Below are 22,102 nucleotides of genomic sequence, written 5' to 3'. Positions count from 1 at the left end.
TTGCAGTTACTGCAACACTGTTCCAAAAGGTGGTCATGTATGAACACTTATCACATTTCAGTTGTATTTCACTAGCAAGTCCTACGTGCTTTATTATGGAGAGTTCCAGACCAACTTCACTACAATGAATACATCTTACACAGTTTGAAAAAATTCCTTCGAGAACCGACATATCAAATATTTCATTCACATCCGATTCGCCCATAAAACATTCATAGTTTTTACTCATTGAACCGAGCTTCTTCTATGAAGTATTTTCTTTCCCACTTTGATTGCTATGGGCAGGTGTACTTGAGAGGTTAGGTTCACTCACTTGGTTATCGTCTTTATTGTTTACAGTAATAACACATACCTTTGGCTTTCCAACATTTCTCCTTTTCTTAAAAGCCTTCAGAGGATTTCTAATAACTTTACTTTTACTCATTATTATACTTCAACAAAACAGAGACTCAAGAAACAGAATTAATTACGAATATTTTCGAGATAACGACAGAGTAAATAAACATGAAACAATCGACAATCACACCAGCGATATATATTGAACCATCACAGGTTAGTCACAACACATACTTTATCTCACATCACTAAAATGTACCTGATGAACACGGACGTTAATAATAACACCATTTGACAGCAGTTTAACAGCGCCACAGTGGGTCACGCCCATGTAGAACACATTTCAAAAAAAATTTAAAAATAGTTGTAGTCTTCGGAATTGAATAAATTATATATCTATTAAAAGGTAATAGTCTGCAGATTCAGAAAAAGCAAAAAAGTAAAAATTGAACTTTTCATGATTTTGAGCCTTTCCGGAGCCCCTTAAGTTTATCGCTAATCTCATTTCATAGGTTTACTATCAGTTCATGATCACTAGACTGTTCATTCCATACAACGGGTCCTGCAATTATTCCTAACTTTCACTGAGGCTGGCAGTATCATTAGCGAATTTAATCAGTTTAATCCCAGTCCCGAAACGTCCTTCAATTTTGGTCATTGCTTCTTCGGTGTCTAGATTGAAAAGTTACTGAGAGGATTATACGGTGAATTTACGCGGTGCACTGAGAAGATAAGCGTCCAGGACGCAGCCTCGGTTGCCACGCCCAGAGTAGCAGCGAAAGCGCGTGCAGCGCAGCGGACAACAGCGGTCGTACAAGCCGGGCTCACGCTGGCGTCTGTGTCATTGCAGCCGGCGCCCCGCCTCTCTCGCACGTAGCCGCTATGCACCGAAGTGACAAATCTCACGAAATGCCTCCTAATACTGCGTCGGACATCCTTTTGCACGTTATAGTGCAGCAACTCAACGTGGCATGGACTCCAGTCTTTGGAAGAGTCAGGCGGTCTCTGTAGCTGTTCACAGTTGCGAAAGTGACTCATAAACGTTCGCCGGCCAGGGTGGCCGAGCGGTTCTAGGCGCTACAGTCTGGAACCGCGCGACCGCTACGCTCGCAGGTTCGAAACATGTCTCGGGCATGGATGTGTGTGATGTCCTTAGGTTAGTTAGGTTTAAGTAGTTCTAAGTTCTAGAGGGCTGATGACCTCAGAAGTTAAGTCGCATAGTGCTCAGAGCCATTTGAACCATAAATGTTCGATGAGATTCGAGTCGGGCGATCTGGGTAGCCAAATCATTCGCTCGAACTGTCCAGTGTGGACTTCAAACCAGTGGCGACCTATTGTGGCCCAATGACATGGCACATTGTCATGGGAACATGAAGTCCATGCATGAATGGTTGCAAATGGTGTCCAAGTAACCGAACATAACAATTTCCAGTCAGTGGTCGGTTCAAGTGGAGCAGAAGACCCAGCCCATGCCGTGTAAACATAGCCCACAGTATTATGGAGCCACCACTAGCTTGCACAGCGCCTTGTTCACAATTTGGATACATGGTTTCTTGCAGTCTGCGTTACACTCGAACCCTGCCATCAGCTCTTAGCAACTGAAATCATGACTCATCTTTCCAAGCCACGGTTTTCTAGTCGTGTAGATTCCAACCGATATTTTTACGAGCCCAGGAGAGGTGCTGCAGGTGATGTGCTGTCAGCAAAGGCACTCGCTACTGCCATAACGTATTAACCCCAAATTTCGGCGCACTGCCCTAACGGGTATGTTTGCCCTACGTCCCACATTGATTTCTGCGGTTATTTCACTCAGTGTTCCTTGTCTGTTATCACTAACAACTCTACGCAAACGCCGCTGCTCTCGGTCATTAAGTGAAGGCTGTCGGCCACTGCGTTGCCCGCCGTGAGAGTTAATGCCTGAAATTTGGTGTTCTCGGCACACTCTTGACGTTGTGAACCTCGGAATATTGAATTCCGAAACGAAATGTCCCAGGCGTCTAGCTCCCATGGAACACCTTTTCACATGACTCAGCTGAGTACAAATGACAGCTCCACACATGCACAGCTCTTTTATACCCTGTATACGCGATGCTGCTGCCATCTGCAGACGCGCATGTCGCTATCCCACGGCTTTGGCCACCGCAGTGTGTAGTACCTGCTCTGCCGCGTGTTGTGCTGCTCCGTTGCCCGGCGTCCTGCCCCGCGGCCTGCCGGCTCGCTTTCGCAACTCTGCTTGCTGTCGGCCGCGGCACTTGCCCTGCCCGACCGTGCACCTACACAGGCACCACACGCCCAATTTCGTCACACCTCCTCACTGCTGTCATTTGGTACGGTGGCTGCCGGTGCAGCCCGCATCTACAATTCGTCACACCTCGTTTCTTTTGTTTTCCTATATGTTTTACCTGTTCACTGATTTGACGGCGCTTGCCATCTCCCACAGCGACGGTGGGGAGGCGAACTACACCGAAATTACTGACAGATGCTTGATAATATTTTCGGCATGTAACAAGCCTCACCTGGACAGATGACGAAGACCCTCTCGCTCAGTTTCGAAGAAAACTATTACTTTTCACAGTGTATATACGATTGAAGACGAAGATAGGAGACATAGAAAGTACGTATATGAGGATACTGAATGGGTAATTCAGTATGTAAAGTGAAATGAAAATCTAATAGTCTTGGGAACTGGAATCCGGCTGTAGGGAAAGGAGCAGAAGAAATGGTAGCGGGAAATATGAGCTTGGTAGCAGAAATGAGACAGGAGAAAAACTAATTGAGTTATACAGTAAATTTCAGCTAGTAATAGCGAATACTCTGTTCAAAAATCACAAGGGGGAGGGGTTATACTTGGAAAAGGCCGGGATATACCGGAAATTTTCAGTTAGGTTACATCGTATTCAGCCGGCCGAAGTGGCCGTGCGGTTAAAGGCGCTGCAGTCTGGAACCGCAAGACCGCTACGGTCGCAGGTTCGAATCCTGCCTCGGGCATGGATGTTTGTAATGTCCTTAGGTTAGTTAGGTTTAACTAGTTCTAAGTTCTAGGGGACTAATGACCTCAGCAGTTGAGTCCCATAGTGCTCAGAGCCATTTGAACATCGTATTCAGGCAGAGATTTCGAAAATAGATTTTGGACCTTAAGGCATACCTTAAGGCAGAAGATGTAAACTCAGATCACAATTTGGGTCATGATGAAGAGCAGACTGAAGTTCAAGAGACTAGTCAGGAAGAGACAGTGTGTAAAGAAGTGGGACACAGAAGAACTGAAGAATGAAGACATACTTGGAGTTCTCTGAGACTGTCGATATTCCGATAAGGAAGTTCAGATAAAGAGGGATGGACGTCTCAAAAAGGACACGCACAGAAGTTTGGAATGAAATACACAGGCGAGAGGAAGGTAATTGCGAAGAAATTATAGGTGCAAAAATAAAAAAATATTCAGTTGATCGAAGAAAGAAGGAAGTACGAAAATATTCAGGGAAATTCAGGAATAGAGAACTACAAGTCACTTAGGAATGAAATGAATACGAAGTGCTGGGAAGCATGAAAAATAGCATCTTGCTTTCTGCTTGTGACGTAGGGAGCCTTCTTACTTCCTACTGGTTCTTCTTTACGTGACACGTTACCGAAATATCACAGAACGTGATATTTCGTTTCACGTGACGTAATGGCTCCTAAACGTGAAATAGCAGGAAGTGACGAAACAAAGCTCGTAGAGCGACACGTCAGCGTTAGCTTACGCGTCCCGTGTGCCTACGGCTTAAGGAAATCGAAAAAGACAAAGATTGTCGGAAGGACTGAAGCTACATACAGAAAACTGAAAACAACTTTTGGTGAAATTAAAACCAAGGGCTATAACATTAAGAGTGCAATGGGAATTCCACTGTTAAATGCATAGGAGAGAGCGGATAGGTGAAGAGAGTACATTGAAAGTCTCTATGAGGGGGAGAAATTGTCTGATGACGTGTTGGAAGAAGAAACAGAAGTCGACTGGTAAGAAATGGAGGATCCAGTACTAGAGTCAGAATGTAAAAGAGCTTTCGAAGACTTGAGGTCAAATAAGACAGAAGGAATGGATAACATTTCTAAAATCATTGGGGGATGTGGCAAATGTTAACGTTGGTTTATAGAATGTATGAGACTGGCGAAATACCGTCAGTCTTCCGGAAAAACATCATCCACAAAATTCCGAAGACAGCAAGAGCCAACAAGTGGGAGGATTATCGCACAATCACCTTAACAGCTCATGCACCCAAGTTGCTGACAAGAATAACATATAGAAAAATGGAAAAGAAAACTGAGGATCTGATAGATGATGATCAGTTTGGCTGTAGCAAAGGTAAAAAGTACCAGAGGGGCTGTTCCGACTTAGCGGTTGACAATGGAAGCAAGAATGAAGAAAAATCAAGACAAGTTCATGTGATCTGTTGACATGGAAAAATTTTCTACCGGACAAATGGTTCAAGATCTCCAAAATTCTGAGAAAAATAGGAGTAAGCTTCAGGCAAAGACTTAATGTACATCATATACAAGAACCGAGAGGGAACAATAAGAGGGGAAAGCTAAAAACGAAATGCTCGGATTAAAAAGGATGTAACATAGAGATGTAGTCTTTCGCCTCTCAACCTATACATCGAAGAAGCAATGACGGAAATAAAACAAAGCTGAAAGGATGTCAGTGATAATATTCGCTAATGACATTGCTAACCTTAGTGAAAGTGAAGGGGAATTACAGGATATGCTGAATGGAATAAACAGCCTAATCAGTTTAGAATATGGACTGAGAGTAATTCGAAGAAAGTCAAAAGTAATGAGAAGTAGAAGATAGGAGAACACCGAGAGACTTAACGTTAGAATTGGTGATTACGGTGCAGACGAAGGCAAGGAATTCTGCTGCCTAGGCAGCAAAACAATCTGTGATGGACGGAGCAAGGAGAACATAAAAAGTAATCTAGCACTGGCAAAAAGGGCATTCTTGGTGAAAAGAAATCTACTAGTATCAAACATAAGGCTTAATTTGAGGATGAAATTACGGAGAATGTATGTTTGGATCACAGTATTGTATGGTAGTGAAACATGGGTCTTGGGAAAACCGGAACAGAAGAGAATCTATGCGTTTGAGGTGTGATACTACAAAAGAGTGTTGAAAATTAGTTGGACTGAAAAGGTAAGGAATAAGGAGGTTCTCCGCAGAATCGATGAGGAAAGTAGAGTAGACTGACAAGAAGAAGAGATAGGATGTTTGGACATTTGTTAATACATCAGGGAATGACTTTCGTGGTACTAAAGGCAAATGTAAAAGATAAAAACTGTAGAGGAAGACAGAGATGAAAAGACATCCAGCAAATAATTAAGGACGTAGGCCGCAAGTGCTACTTTGAGATGAAGAGGTCGGCACAGTAAAGGTATTCTTGGGAGACCACATCAAACAAGTCAGAATTCTGATAACAACCTACTGGATAAAATCGGAAGTTTCATGAGGCGTTTCGCGGATAATGCTCTTTTATACAAAGAATCCGAACCTTTGGAAAATTACAGCGAAGTTCAGGAAGACCTACAGGTGGTCGAGGCTTGATGCAGCCATTGCCAACGTAAACAAATGGATTGTTTTGCTCATAAATAGGCAGAAACACCTACTACTGTATGGTTATACAGTCACGTAGAAGAAGGTGTAAGTAGATGAATGAAGAACACTTCACTTAACGAAAGTTTATTCAGCACTTGCACATACAAGAGCGCGGAGCGAACTGCCCCCGACCAGAACACATACAGTATATATAAAGGTACAGAACATTCCAGTACAATGATTCTTGACATTTGTGGATACTTCTAGAATGTACTCGAACCGAATATAGTTGGCAGTGTTACTAGTGGAGGCCGAAATGCACGCGTTTTAGCTCACACAGGCTGGCGTAACGAGGGAAGAACTATACTACCGTGAGGTCTGGAACATGACAAGGAATTAGAATTCAGAAAGTGGACGTAATTAATTTGATATTTAACTGTAATCCATTAATAATGAACGTCGCTCTTGACAGTACATGATTCACAATATTATCTGTTCAGATTATAGTAACTGAATATGGCGCCTTGCTAGGTCGTAGCAAATGACGTAGCTGAAGGCTATGCTAAACTGTCGTCTCTGCAATTGAGAGCGTCTGTAGACAGTGAACCATCGCTAGCAAAGTCGGCTGTACAACTGGGGCAAGTGCTAGGGAGCCTCTCTAGACTAGACCTGCCGTGTGGCAGCGCTCGGTCTGCAATCACTGATAGTGGCGACACGCGGGTCCGACGTATACTAACGGACCGCGGCCGATTTAAAGGCTACCACCTAGCAAGTATGGTGTCTGGCGGTGACACCACATATAGAAATTAAAATTGCACAGTCCAAGTGAGTTTTGAACTCATGACTCTCCATGATTCAATACGATCGCAGAACTACCACTGGAAGTAGTCACACCTATTAAATACTCGGGGGTGTGCGTACCAAGAGACTTAACGTGGAAGGACCACATAAAACTAATCGCAGGTAAAGTTGATGTTGGTTAAAATTCACTGGAAGAATCCTCAGGAAGTGTAGTACACCCACAAAGCAGGTAGCTTACAAAACTCAAGGCTGACCAATGTTTGAGTATTACTCGTCAGTCTGGGATCCGTACCAGATAGAATTGACAGAGGAAACAGAGAAGATTCGAAGAACAGCATCGCGTTTCCTTCATTTTCATTTAGTAAGCCCTAACTCTTCACGAGATGCTCGTGCAACTCCAGTCGCAGACGCTGCAAGAGAAGCGTTGTGCATCATGGCGTGGCGTAATGTCAACATTCTGAGAGTCTACGTTCCTAGACGAGTCAGCCAATATATTGCTTCCTCCTTCGTGTATTCGAGCTCACACACAGGCTTACCAAAAATTGTTTTCTCACAGACCGTTCGTGACTGGAACAGGAAAATGGGAAAACTACAAAAAATGGTTCAAATGGCTCTGAGCACTATGGGACCTAACTAACCTAACATCCATTCCCGAGGCAGGATTCGAACCTGCGACCGTAGCGGTGGCGCGGTTCAAGACTGTAGCGCCTAGAACCGCTCGGCCACTCCGGCCGGCGGAAAACGACAATTGTACACAAAGTACCCTTCTCCAAAATCTTTAAATTGGGTTGTGAAGTATATATGTAGATACAGAGTGACGCATAACCAGCACAGATTCAGAAAATATCGTTCTTGTGAAATACAACAGGCACTCTGGCGCATGAAGTAATGAGTATCATGGACAAAAGTTGATTCCACATTTCTAGATTTCCAGAAGGCTTTTGACGCCTTTCTTCACAAGCGGTTTCTAATCAAACGACAGACCTAGGCAATATCGTCTTAGCTATGTGACTGGATTCGTGATTTCCTCTTAGAAAGGTCACAGTTGGAAATAATTGGCGGGATGTCATCTAGTGCAAAGGAAGTTATTTTTGGGGTTACCCAAGGAAGCGTTATACACTATTTGCTGTTCTTTATATAGAGACGATTTAACAGACAATATGAGTAAATCTCTTTGACTGTTAGTAGAGCACGCTGTCGCTGCCGGCCGGTGTGGCCGTGCAGTTCTAGGCGCGTCAGTTTGGAACCGCGTGACCGCTACGGTCGCAGGTTCGAATCCTGCCTCGGGCATGGATGTGTGTAATGTCCTTAGGTCAGTTAGGTTTAAGTAGTTCTAAGTTCTAGGGGACTGATGACCACAGATGTTGAGTCCCATAGTGCTCAGAGCCATTTGAACCATTTTGAACGCTATCGCATACCGTCTACTAAAGTCATCAGACGATGAAAAACGAATACGAAATGATTTAGACAAGAATATGAATGGTGCGAAAAGATTACTCTGAACCATAAGAAGTGCGACGTCTTCCACATGAGTTCTAAAAGACCTCCTGTAAATTTCAGCCATACTAAAATCACACAAATTTAAGGGTTGCCGATTCAGCTAAGTGCTTAGGGACTACAATTTCGAACAACTTAAATTGGAAACATAAGATGGAAAATGTTGTGGAGAAGGCCAAGTTAGGACTGCCTTTACTCCTCTCCAACTTCTTGCGAAATGTTATTGCATGGTTTGGGAATCTTACTAGATAGGGTTCAAGGTAAACACTGGAACAGTTCAAATGACAGTTCGATTTCTTTTATCGCGAAACAGGGCAGAGACTGTTACGGGTATGATAACTGAGTTGGAATGAGTCATCAAAAAAGGCGTTTTTCGTAGCAGCAAGATATTTTCGCGAAATTTCAGTCATCAATTTTCTCCTCCGAATGTTAAATTTTTCGTTGACTATCAGCTATGTCGTAATAAAATTAATTATTGCTGACACAGGAAGATACAGATGTTCATCAAGTTACCTTCCGTTAGGAACGTATTTCCATTCGGACATGTATTGAAACTATGAAATTGTGCACTGATTACGGCTTTAATATAAACTGAAAGGCAAGGACGACTGATTGCTGTGCTCCATCATTTAGAAAGATACAGATGTTTATTTTTCCTACGAGCTACTCTAGAATGAATCAGTCGAGAAATAGTCTGAATGTGTTTCTATTAACGCTGACAAATAAATGAGTCTGAATCTCAAAGTAATCATGTAGACGTAGATGAAGAACTACGCTTGCACGCTGTTTTTTCGTGCACTGTTATTGGAAGGCAGCTTGTTTTCAAGCAACATATTTCCTTAAGATAGTCTTCGGCATTTAAAATATTCACATAATTCTGTATCTTATGTTATATTGCGAGGGAAAGGAAAGGACACATGATATATAACTAAAGTAAAACGCAAGTCGTCAAATAAGCTCATTGGACTTGTTACGAGGCACGCTTAAAAGAACAAGCTGATAGCTTTTTACTGATTTAGCTGTAAAAAGGTATCAGCTGGTCGTATGACCCCATCACTCGTAAATCATGGCAGCGAAGTTGCATTTACACTGTCCGGTCAAATTAATGTGACCATCTGTCAAAGCCTGAATAACCACATTGTGCAGCGCAGACCGCTACCAGACGTGCAGGAAGAGAGTTACTCATGTTCTGGAAGGTACCGACAGTGATTCGGAGCCATGATGACTCTAATGCCACGGCCGGCTGCGCTAAGTTTCTCGGTTGAGGAGCCACGGCGCAAAAGGCCGGTTCGAGGTGGGCCCACAGATACTCAATTGAATTTAAATCCGGGGAGTTTGGTGACCATGAGAGTACGATAAACTTACCCTGGTGCTCTTCGAACCACGCACGTCCACTGCAAGCTGTGTGACACGTGCATTGTCCTGCTGGTAGATGACATTCTACGGAGGATAAACAAATTGCATGTAGGGCTGGACATGGTCCTCAAGGATAGATGCATACTTGTCTTGCTCCATTGTGCCTTCCAGAATGACAGGATCACTCGAAAACATTCCACAGACCACAACGTTTCCTCCTCAAGCCTGGACCCTCCCGAAGACAGTTGCACGGTGTTTGCTTTCAGACATTCTACGCCGATGGAGTATGAAACGTGATTCATCTGAAAGGGCCACCAGTCGCCACTTGGTGAACGTCCAGTCTACATCTACATCTACATTTATACTCCGCAAGCCACCCAATGGTGTGTGGCGAAGGGCACTTTACGTGCTACTATCATTACCTCTCTTTCCTGTTCCAGTCGCGTATGGTTCGCGGAAGAACGACTGCCCGAAAGCCTCCGTGCGCGCTCGAATCTCTCTAGTTTTACATTCGTGATCTCCTCGGGAGGTATAAGTAGGAGGAAGCAATATATTCGATACCTCATCCAGAAACGCACCCTCTCGAAACCTGGACAGCAAGCCACACCGCGATGCAGAGCGCCTCTCTTGCAGAGTCTGCCACTTGAGTTTGCTAAACATCTCCGTAACGCTATCACGCTTACCAAGTAACCCTGTGACGAAACGCGCCACTCTTCTTTGGATCTTCTCTATCTCCTGTGTCAACCCGACCTGGTACGGATCCCACACAGATGAGCAATACTAAAGTATAGGTCGAACGAGTGTTTTGTAAGCCACCTCCTTTGTTGATGGTCTCATTTTCTAAGGACTCTCCCAATGAATCTCAACCTGGCACCCGCCTTAACCAACAATTAATTTTATATGATCATTCCACTTCAAATCGCTCCGCACGCATACTCCCAGATATTTTACAGAAGTAACCGCTACCAGAGTTTGTCCCGCTATCATACAATAAAGGATCCTTCTTTCTATGTATTCGCAATACATTACATTTGTCTATGTTAACTGTCAGTTGCCACTCCTTGCACCAAGTGCCTATCCGCTACAGATCTTCCTGCATTTCGCTACAATTTTCTAATGCTGCAGCTTCTCTATATACTACAGCATCATCCGCGAAAAGCCGCATGGAACTTCCGACACTATCTACTAGGTCATTTATATATATTGTGAAAAGCAATGGTCCCATAACACTCCCCTGTGGCACGCCAGAGGTTACTTTAACGTCTGTAGACGTCTCTCCATTGAGAACAACATGCTGTGTTCTGTTTGCTAAAAACTCTTCAATCCAGCCACACAGCTGGTCTGATACTCCGTATGCTCTTACTTTGTTTATCAGGCGACAGTGCTGAACTGTATCGAACGCATTCCGGAAGTCAAGGAAAGTGGCATCTACCTGGGTGCCTGTAATATTTTCTGGGTCTCATGAACAAATAAAGCGAGTTGGGTCTCACACGATCGCTGTTTCCGGAATCCATGTTTATTCCTACAGAGTAGATTCTGGGTTTCCAGAAATGACATGATACGCGAGCAAAAATCATGTTCTAAAATTCTACAAAGTTCGATGTCAGAGATATAGGTCTATAGTTTTGCGCATCTGCTCGACGGATCCTTCTTGAAGACTGGGACTACCTGTGCTCTTTTCCAATCATTTGGAACCTTCCGTTCCTCTAGAGTCTTGCGGTACACGGCTGTTAGAAGGGGGCAAGTTCTTTCGCGTACTCTGTGTAGAATCGAATTGGTATCCCGTCAGGTCCAGCGGACTTTCCTCTGTCGAGTGATTTCAGTTGCTTTTCTATTTCTTGGACACTTATTTCGATATCAGCCACTTTTTCACTCGTGCGAGGATTTAGAGAAGGAACTGCAGTGCGGTCTTCTTCTGTGAAACAGCTTTGGAAAAAGGTGTTTAGTATTTCAGCTTTACGCGTGTCATCCTCTACTTCAATGCCATCATCATCCCAAAGTGTCTGGATATGCTGTTTCGAGCCACTTACTGATTTAACGTAAGGCCAGTGCTTCCTAGGATTTTCTGTCAAGTCGGTACATGGAATTTTACTTTCGAATTCACTGAACGCTTCACGTATAGCCCTCCTTACGCTAACTTTGACATCGTTTAGCTTCTGTTTGTCTGAGAGGTTTTGGCCGCGTTTACACTTGCAGTGAAGCTCCCTTTGGTTTCACAGTAGTTTCCTAACATTGTTGTTGAACCACGGTGGGTTTTCACGTCCCTCACAGTTTTACTCGGCACGTACCTGTCTAAAACACATTTTACGATTGCCTTGAACTTTTTCCATAAACACTCAACATTGTCAGTGTCGGAACAGAAATTTTCGTTATGATCTGTTAGGTAGTCTGAAATCTGCCTCCTATTACTCTTACTAAACAGATAAACCTTCCACCCTTTTTTTATATTCCTATTTACTTCCATATTCAGGGATGCTGCAACGGCCTTATGATCACTGATTCCCTGTTCTGCGCTTACAGAGTCGAAAAGTTCGGGTCTGTTTGTTATCAGTAGGTCAAAGATGTTATCTCCACGAGTCGGTTCTCCGTTTAATTGCTCGAGTTAATTTTCGGATAGTGCACTCAGTATAATGTCACTCGATGCTCTGTCCCTACCACCCGTCCTAAACATCTGAGTGTCCCAGTCTATATCTGGTAAATTGAAATCTCCTCCTAAGACTACAACATGTTGAGAAAATTTATGTGAAATGTATAACAGATTTTCTCTCAGTTGTTATGCCAATAATGCTGCTGAGTCGGGAGATCGGTAAAAGGAGCCAATTATTAACCTAGCTCGGTTGTTGAGTGTAACCTCCGCCCATAATCATTCACAGGAACTATCCACTTCTACTTCACTACTAACAGCGACAAACACGCCACCGCCAATTGCATGCAATCTACCCTTTCCAAACACCGTCTGTGCCTTTGTAAAATTTCCGGCAGAATTTATCTCTGGCTTCAGCCATCTTTCCGTACCTATAACGGTTTCAGCTTCGATGCTTTCTATCAGCGCTTGAAGTTCCGGTACTTTACCAACGCAGCTTCGACAGTTTACAATTACAATACCGATTGCTGCTTGGTCCCCGCATGTCCTGACTTTGCCCCGCATCCTTTGAGGCTGTTGCCCTTTCTGTACTTGCCCGAGGCCATCTAACCTAAAAAGAAAACGCCCAGTCCACGCCACACAACCCCTGCTACCCGTGTAGCCGCCTGCTGTGTGTAGTAGACTCCTGACCTATCCAGCGGAACCCGAAACCCCACCACCCTATGGCGCAAGTCGAGGAATCAGTGGCGGTATTGGCGTGCAAATTCCAGCCTTCGTCCGATGAACAGCAGTCAGCATGGGTCCACGAACCAAGCGCATGCTGCAGAGGCCCATACGCAGCAACGTTCGCTAAATGGTCGTTGATCAGACACTGTTGGTAGTCCTTTGGTTCATCTGGGCAGTCCGTTGTTCAACAGCTGCACATCTGTTCTCTCGTACACAACTCTGCAGCCGTCGTCCACCTCTCTCAACTATGGTGCACCACACATAGCTCGGCTCATTTTAGATAGCGTCATTTTGCCATTCACGGTATACTTTAACCACGACGGCACGCGATCAGTGCCCCGAAAGCCAGTCATCATGTCCTTTTGGATGTCATACAAATCGCTCCGTTTCCGCATTACAACAACGACTGCACCGTTTTGCGCGTCCCCCGGACACGCTTTATACATCCTTCACTGCTAGTGCAGCCACCAGCTGTCTGTGAGTGGTTGCTGCCCGTTGACGTCGAGGAAAAGCAGTGGTCACATTAATGTGTCTCGACTGTGTATATGCTTGTCGGCCGTACGAATAAGTGGAGTAAGAGGAGCAGGCGTGGAGACGTGACACAGTTGCAGAAATGAGCTATCGGGTTTGGAAGTACCCATGACACTGAACGATGTTGCTAAATTGTTGGTGTATCAACTCTGATTTGTCTGTCTACAAGAAACAGTGAAGGCCATTACTCAGAACGGCACATAAACCCAAATGCCTTCAGTGGACCAAGCACCACAGAATAGACAGAAACTAACTGAAAGTATGAAGTGTGGTTCAACGTGTAGCGACTTTTCCTGAATTCAAATGATTCATGCCATCAAGGGCACCGAATTCCCAAGGAGACGCTTATACCACAGTGTATTCAAGGTGGAGTTCAGGCCAGGAAGAGTGATATGGCGTTTCTGCATGTTTATTGTTCCATGACGTAAGGCCACTCATTCTCATTACCGTGAGCATAAAAAAATGGTTGAAATGGCTCTGAGCACTATGGGACTTAACATCTGAGGTCATCAGTGCCCTAGAACTTAGAACTACTTAAACCTAACCATCCTATGGACATCACACATCCATGCCCAAGGCAGGATTCGAACCTGCGACCGTAGCGAACGCGCGGTTCCAAACTGAAGCGCCTAGAATCGCTCGGCCACACCGGCCGACACCGTGAGCATAAACCAGAACGTTTACATGACATTCTCGTTGACAAAGTTTGCCCTTTTTTCATCTTCATGATGAGTATGTTGTAGACACTTGTCTTCCAAAGTGACAACAGCCGTGTCAACACATACCTTCCTAGTGTAATTACGGAACACCAAAGAACTTTGCTACACCTTGACTGGCCCGCTAAATCACACAATTTTAATTCGATAAAAAGCCCGGCATTACTTGCAAGAGCATGTGGAATCTAACAATCTACAACCTAGTGATTTTTTAGCAACCATCAGTATGTGGATTCACCTGGATACGGCACAACAGATAAAACCTGTGGACGCTATTCCTCGCCGAACTGCGACCATTACTATGGTCAGACACAGTGATACATGGTGTTATAATAATGTTTCCTGAAACGTGGTTGTTATTGTTGTTGTTGTCTTCACTCTGAAGTTTGGTTTAATGCAGATCTCTTGCTACTTTATCCTGTGCGAGCGTTTTGATCTCCATATAATTACTTCAACCTACATCCTTCTAAATCTTTTCATTGTATTCACCTCCACCATTTTTACCCTCACACTTTCCTCTAATACTAAGTTAGTGATCCCTTGACGTCTCAGAATGTGTCACACATCAACCGATCCTTTCTTTCAGTCAAGTTGTGCCACAATTCTGTTCTGTACCTTCTCATTCTTTACGTGATCTACCCATCTAATCTTCAGCATTCTTCTGTAGCACTATATTTCAGAAGCTTCTGTTCTCTTCTTGTCTCAACTCTTCATCGTCCATGATTCACTTCCACATTTGGCTACACTCCAGACAAGCACTTTCAGGAAAGACTTCCTAACACTTAAGTCTATATTCGATGTTAACAAAATTCTTTTATTCGGAGATGCTTTTCTTGGCATTGTCAATCTATATTTTACGTCCTCTCTACTTTGGCCATCATTGGTTACTTTGCTGTCCAAATAACAAAACTCATCTACCACTTTAAGTGTCTCATTTCCCAATCCAATTCCATGAGCATTGCGTGATTTAATTCGAGTACATTCTATTGCCCTTTGTTTTGCTTTTGTTAATGTTCATCTTTTATCCTCCTTTCAAGACCCTCTCCATAGAATTACAATATGATCGGCAAACATCAAATATTTTATTTATTGTTCCTGGACGTTAATTCCTACTTCATATTTTTTCTTTGTTTTACTGTACTTCTTGCTCAATGTACACTAGGCCACAACCTTGTCTCACTCCCTTGTCAACCACTCCCTCCTTCTCACATTCCTCCACTCTTGCAACTGACCTCAGGCTTCTGTACAAGTTACAAATTGCCTTTCGCTCCCTTTATTTTACTCCTGCTACCTACAGAACTTCGAAGAGAGTATTCCAGTAATCATTGTCAAAAGCTTTCTCTACGTCTTCTAATGCTATAACTTGGGTTTGCTTTTCCTTAATCCAATTTCTGGGATAAGACGCACATTGTGATTTGGCTCCCACCTCTGCTCACGAGTTATGTACCGAAGTTGCACGATGTAACTATTCCAGGTTGCTGTTAGGAGCATTGCAACTAAAGATGTGGACCGATGAAATTTTGAAATGTAAACTGCATATTATGATCTGATAATAGCTCTACACTATGTGATTAATTAAAATTCCCGGACTTGTTTGCCAAATTACTCCAGATTCAGGTTGTACAGTAAGAGAAAAAAATATATTGAAAATCTGTAATAAAATCACGCCAATAGCGGACCGGTGTCACGTGGAAATGTTACGTCTCTCCCACAAAAGACCGAAAAATGAAACTGTTAATATATTGGTAGTAAGCATGAATGTGTGGACTGGTATGACGAGAAAGTAGTCGAACGCGTTTTGCCTGAGGATTAACGTAACGTATTATAATTTATGCAGAGCTACAGAACATGATGCTTACGTGACAGGAGGAGGGCAAAACACAAAATCGAAGAGCCAGGATCTCTATGCTGCCCTCAAAAAAATTGAAGACGGCGCCTTTGTTTGCTAGTAGAGATAATGCGAATGTTGACATGTGGACTCTTTGTTCCGGAATCATTGCACATAAGTTTACACAAAAAATAATTTTTAGATAGTGGTATTACAAGGATCAGTATTGCCTCGCGTACTCGTAAATTTCTCCGGAATCCAAACTGATCTCCCCAGAGGTCGGCTTCTACTGGTTTTTCCATTCTTCTGTAAGGAAACTGTGATAGTATTTTGCAACCATGACTTATTAAACAGATCGCTCGGTAACTTTCACACCTGTCAGCAACTGCTTTGTTTGGAATTGGAATAATTATTACTATATTCTTATCACTGTACTCTTGGTGTCAGAGTATTTCGCCATTCACATGCATCTTGGACACCAGATGAAAGATTTTGTCATGGCTGGCTCTTCCAACGCTACTTGTAGTTCTGATGGAATGTCGTCTATTCCAGGGACCTTGTTTCGACTTAGGTCTTTCAGTGCTCTGTCAAATTCTTCTCGCAGTATCATATCTCCCTCTCATATTCATCTACGCCCTTGTCCATTTCTATAATATTGTTTTCAAGTTCATCTCCCTTGTATAGACCTTCTATAAGCTCTTTCCACCTTTCAGGTTTCCCTTCTTATTATTGCTTATTACTGTTATTTTTCCTTGTAAATAAGTTATACACAACAGCAACCAGTCACTTTTTTGAATAATAATGCTTTATTCCATAAACCGGTTTTCAAACCTTTTCAGGTTCATCTTCAGATGGTTTCGGGAGGATCCGGGAAGTTACATCATTACTGGTAGTAGCATAATGCTGGGTGCTGGTTTGTGACAGTATAGGCGGCTTTTTTCGGATATGTCTGCGTCCATTTTGATGTCCAGAACACTTTCACACGAACTATATTAGTTTACACTTTACCAGCATCCAGCATGCGCTTTACAACTGTTGCTTATAACAAAGATCTTGACAGAAAGATATGACATAACCTACTTTGTACAGAGATGTAATTTGTTGTTCTTTACATGTGTTAAAGTGGATATAAGGGCAAGTATTTTAATGGCGATAACATGAGAGCACGAGATAAAATAAATAAATTACTTAAATAAATTACTGCAAGAACAAATTTCAGGTGATCTGATATCTTATTTCCACTTCTATATTACAGGCAGTTTTTTTTAATAGCAGTTATCATGTTTGGCATTAACATGAATCCCGAGGAATCAATAATCTACGTCCATTTTGATGTCCAGAACACTTTCACACGAACTATATTAGTTTACACTTTACCAGCATCCATCGTGCGCTTTACAACTGTTGCTTGTAACAAAGATCTTGACAGAAAGATATGGCATAACCTACTTTGTACAGAGATGTAATTTGTTGTTCTTTACAAATAACGAGTCAAAGTATGTCAGCAAAGATAGCAAAAGCACGATGTGAAATTATTTGGATAAAAACTGAAATCAGGTCTCTTTACAAAAAGAAAGATCTGCTTTATTCAAAGCTGTATAATATGCACTTAGAACTTAGCCATAAACTTGTTGCTCATGTCTTCATGGTCTTCCTAGACTATGTCAATATATATGTAAACATAGAACGTATTATCATCTCACATAGACACGAGAAAAATATAAATGCTCTAATTTCAAAGAATGCAGTGAAGTTCCCCAGTATCTCTTCTGAAACAGAACATAAGTTTTTTGATAAAGTGATAAATACTACAGAAATATGTTTCAGTAGTAATTAATTAAAGCTGTTGAACAAAGGACTTATGTACAACATTATCCCCTCACTAAACAAAAGCAACATTAAAGACCTCGTAGTTAACACAAAAATGCATGTACAGCAGCTAAACTAAAACACAATGAGCAAAATGCTGTAGCTCATAAGGCAAACAACATCATTATGAGAAGCATTCACCAGAACAAAATGTACAATAAGATGAATACTGAACATAAGACATTATGTGACAGAAATAAGAAACTTTCAGTTGAAAATGGCCTCATTGTCAGAGCAGACGAAGGTAACACAGCTGCTGTCATGTATGAATCAGACTACATTAGCAAAACTTGTGAATTCTTCAGGAAGAATAATATAAAGGAAATAGCATGTGACCCTACTCCCAGATTCCATGATAAAATTAAAAAGTTACTTAAAAACTTCAACTTCTTGTTGACACCATTACAAATAAAGCACTGTATAGTGATGAACCCATCAGCACCAAAACTGAGATCACAGCCTAAGATCCACAAACCAGAATGTCTGATACGTCCCATTGTGAACTCTATCAATAGCCCAAGCTATAAAATCACCAAAAAACTTAATGATATTATCCGCAAGGCATATGTATTTGAAAATAACTACTCCATTAAAAACAGTTATGAGCTCATCAATAGTATAAAAGATATCCCTATCCCAGTCACAGCCAAATTTGCATCTCTTGGCATAGTAAACCTATATACAGACATACCTGTCAAGGAAAAAATTAGTTTAATAAGGAATAACTTACTCAAACGTGGGACAATGGGTAGAGCTGAAATCTATGAACTCATAGAGATCCTGGAACTTATGTTGTCACACAACTACTTCCTGTTCAACAACACATTTTACATTCAAGAAGATGGACTGGCAACGGGTAGTAGTCTTGCAGGCTTGCTAGTAGACATATATATCAATAACCTTGAAAATAACTTTTTCAGGTCCCAAGCCGAACTAAAAGATAAGCTGCTTTATTACAAACGCTATGTTGATGACATACTCATTCTGTTCAATGGAGCAACAGAAGAAATAGATAATCTAGCCAAAGAACTGAATAAAATACACAATAACATCCAATTCACAGTAGAACATGAAACATCAGAAGGCATTAACTATCTTGATCTAACAATCTCAAATAAAAATCAGAAGCATAAATATCAAATTTTCAGAAAGTCAACAACCACCAATGTTACCATACACAAATCCTCTTGCCATCCAGACCAACATAAAAAAGCATTCTTCAGAACAATGGTTAATCGCATGCTTAAAATCCCAATGGACACAAGTGAAAGACAAAAAGAAACAGAAATTATTAAAGCAGTTGCCTCCACCAATGGGTACAACCCTGCAATAATAGATAAACTAATCCATACAGCAAAACTAAATCAACCAACTGCTGAACAACCACCCACAAACAAGAAAACCACATTTGTTAGCCTGCCTTTCCTAGGGAAGATTTCTCACCAAATTGCCAACCTCTTCAAGACATACAACACAAAAATAAGTTTCTTCACCAACAACAAAATACAAAATAAAATCATACACAGCAACAAAACCACTATACAACAGTATCAAAAGTCAGGTGTGTACAAGCTCACTTGCAACTCATGTCCAAGCTTCTACATTGATCAAACTGGTAGAAGCTTCACAACAAGATTTAAAGAACACATTGATGCACTCCGGCTCAACAACCTGAACAAGTCCAGCTTTGCTTCACATATTGCCCAACACAATCATTCTGCAAACAACATAGAACAGAATCTCCGAATACTACATTTTGCCAACAAAGGCGCAATACTTGACCTTCTTGAAGAAATTGAAATATTTATCTACACAGATACAGCACCTGACTACCTACTCAATGATCAAACTGAACTGAGAAACAAATTTTTCCTTCAGAACTTTGAAGATCTACTAGTTCAAAACAAGTAACCACCCAACGAACCCTACACTGGCCCCCCAACCCCCCCCCCCCTCCCAATGACCCACCCCCTCCCTCGCCTTACATCCTAACCACAACGGTGTCAATGTAATATACTACAACAAAATAAGACCTTTACCGTATCTCTAAATGTTAAAGCTCTCCATTGCTAACATAAATCAGTACTTTACACATATTAATTCTAGCTGGAACAAACAGAAGCTGCCTCTACCAATATCCCAGGTCACTCTAATGTTGGAATAAAAATAAGTCAACAGTTAAAGAATTTTTGTTCATGATTTTTTAAATATTAAATGCACAGCCATACAAACAGCTTTAGTCCATTACAATCACTATAACTCTTATACATGTACCTTTCGCTAAAATAAACATAATCTGCTCTTGATAATACCCCAGATCATGTTAACGTAACAACAGAAATAAGCCAACAGTTCACCTGAAGATTTATTATTAATTTAAGTACACAGGCCCTAGTCATACAGACAGCTGCATCTCACTGCAGATACAGTAACCCTGTATTATTGATTCCTTGGGATTCATGTTAATGCCAAACATGATAACTGCTATTAAAAAAAAACTGCTTGTAATATACAAGTGGAAATAAGATATCAGATCACCTGAAATTTGTTCGTGTAGTAATTTATTTATTTTATCTCGTGCTCTCATGTTATCGCCATTAAAATACTTGCCCTTATATCGACTTTAACACATGTAAAGAACAACAAATTACATCTCTGTACAAAGTAGGTTATGCCATACCTTTCTGTCAAGATCTTTGTTACAAGCAACAGTTGTCAAGCGCATGCTGGATGCTGGTAAAGTGTAAACTAATATAGTTCGTGTGAAAGTGTTCTGGACATCAGAATGGACGCAGACATATCCGAAAAAAGCCGCCTATACTGTCACAAACCAGCACCCAGCATTATGTTACTACCAGTAATGATGTAACTTCCCGGATCCTCCAGAAACAATCTGAAGATGAACCTGGAAAGGTTTGAAAACCTGCTTATGGAATAAAGCATTATTATTCAAAACGTGACTGGTTGCAGTTGCGTATAACTTATTTACATTCAATGTACAGTCACGGTTCTAAAATATCCGTAATGGATAAGCATATTCTGTTATTTTTCCGTCCCTCCACTGTCGAAAGCAAGAATGTGGACCTACAATAATTTCTCGTATATTATCAAGAAGCAGAATTCAGTTCTTCTTCTTCTTCTTCTTCTTCAGGTCTTCTTTTGCATTTGCAAAGGACCAGTCACCGACAACAAAGTCTTTGTGATGAGGATGTTTCACCCACCGTGACATTATACTAACTACGCCAGGCACTGACAAGTAGTTGGCATATGTATAGAAAGATACACTTGTAAGGACGGTAATAGTATGTGTAGCAACTATAGCTCCGTCACTTAACCAACTGAACTATATTGGCTGCATAGAGAAATCGGCTATACACATATTCTCCGTGAAGAGTAACTTCATCATTAGTTATGTCAATGACGGTTTTTTCCATTCTTCTGTAATTAAATTGTGTTAGTATTTTGCAACCATGACTTATTAAACAGATCGTTTGGTAACTTTCGCACCTGTCAGCAACTGCTTTCTTTGGAATTGTCTGCTGCTGCTGCATCATTATACATGTAACACTGAAAAAGAATGGTATTAATAAGCATAATACTTAGACTATAATGACAGAGGTGTGAAGAAACACAAACACTGTTTAAGATTATATATACATACATTATTTATTTAAATATCATACATCGGATGCAATATTTCGAAAAATCATCAGACCCATTCTTTATCTTCTTCTTCTCACCCGTACAGTATTTCCCAAACAAAGCTTTTTGATATGCAATAAATTCCGCGCGTATCTCCCTCAAGACAATGGATGCCTCACAATACTCGGCTACACACGCACATTTAATCTGTTTCTCTTTTGGTTCAGCATTCATATGCAAACAAAGGTACCGTTCCAATTCATCAAGATGTACACTACGCACACGGAGGAAGTTTACAACATCACTGTATGCAGAGTCTATGCTTGGCAACCAACTACTCAATCTCCGTAACGCAAGGCGTAGCGCAGTATCCAGATCGTGTAAGTTCCTAACTGAGGCGTGCCATAGATAAGCACGCTCGTCACCTGATTTCACACTAAGTGCAGAGTCATCATACACGGTTATAATAGTGTCACACCAGTTAAGGAGAACGTCTGGGAGGGGTATCGATTGGATAATATTCTGTAGTATTCTGCTGATTGATGTAGCGCTCTGCACGACATACTTCATCCCAGTCGAACTCAGGAACAGGCACTTTAACACCCTTCGACGCATTTTAAGTTTCTTTTCTCGCACTCAAGCCCCAGTCATGA

Source organism: Schistocerca americana, chromosome 2, assembly GCF_021461395.2.
Source record: "Schistocerca americana isolate TAMUIC-IGC-003095 chromosome 2, iqSchAmer2.1, whole genome shotgun sequence".
NCBI lineage: Eukaryota > Metazoa > Arthropoda > Insecta > Orthoptera > Acrididae > Schistocerca > Schistocerca americana.
This window is presented reverse-complemented; position numbering follows the sequence as displayed.